The sequence below is a fragment of the Dipodomys merriami genome, unplaced genomic scaffold (assembly GCF_024711535.1).
Source record: "Dipodomys merriami isolate MVZ:Mamm:240054 unplaced genomic scaffold, mDipMer1.0.p SCAF_2224, whole genome shotgun sequence".
Lineage (NCBI taxonomy): Eukaryota > Metazoa > Chordata > Mammalia > Rodentia > Heteromyidae > Dipodomys > Dipodomys merriami.
In genome coordinates this window covers 56,619-57,364 of record NW_027203632.1, presented here as the reverse complement: position 1 = coordinate 57,364, position 746 = coordinate 56,619, and the positions used below count along the sequence as shown (strand labels likewise).

Genomic DNA, 746 nt, shown 5'->3' with positions numbered 1-746 from the left:
TTGCAGTAAAAAAATTTTTTTTTGTAGTGCTCGCTTTGGCAGCACATATACTAAAATTGGAACAATACAGAGATTAGCATGGTCCCTGCACAAGGATGACATGCAAATATGTGAAGCGTTCCATATATTTTTTTTAAATCTTGTATTACTTCATGAGGTTTGTTCTTTCTGGACCATCTTTATGCCTAATTTTTCTCTCTGGAATGATATTGAAATAGAGAAAATATTCAGTAGGAATTTGGTTTCTGGATCCCTCCCTCATTCATTATTGACATGTTCTCTCTTTTTATTTTTTGGCAGTCCTGAAGCATGAACTCAGGGCCTGCACACTGTCACTGAGCTTCTTTTTTGCACAAGTCTTGTACCCTTTGACCTGAGCCACAGGGCAACTTCTGGCTTTTTCTGTTTATGTGGTACTGAGCAATTGAACCTAGGGCTACATGCATGCTAGGCAAGCACTGTACCACTAAACCACATTCCAAGCCCCATGTTCTCCTTTTTAACATATGTCTAACATATTTAGCTCTGTCCCATCTCTGAAGCCACGGCTACTGCTCTTGAATGTATCCTCAATTTAACTCCTAATTGTGTTTCATTTCCTATAACTGCCGAAATATTTTCCACTCCACCCAAGGAACTATCTTTCATTTTCTTAAATTTCACACTTCATTGGTTAATGTCAAACAATAACTCAACATTACCAGTGTCTGAAATTGAGGACACTTAGAATAATAAATAGCTTTTTC

The 746-nt window shown here is 37.4% G+C and overlaps 1 non-coding gene across 1 annotated transcript; it reads left to right on the top strand.

Annotated features, from left to right (window-relative positions):
• The first annotated feature begins 26 nt into the window (after positions 1 to 26).
• LOC138835026 (U6 spliceosomal RNA) lies at positions 27 to 130 on the top strand. The gene has a single exon (XR_011374360.1). It is a non-coding gene; the product is annotated as a U6 spliceosomal RNA (small nuclear RNA).
• Positions 131 to 746: the final 616 nt, after the last annotated feature.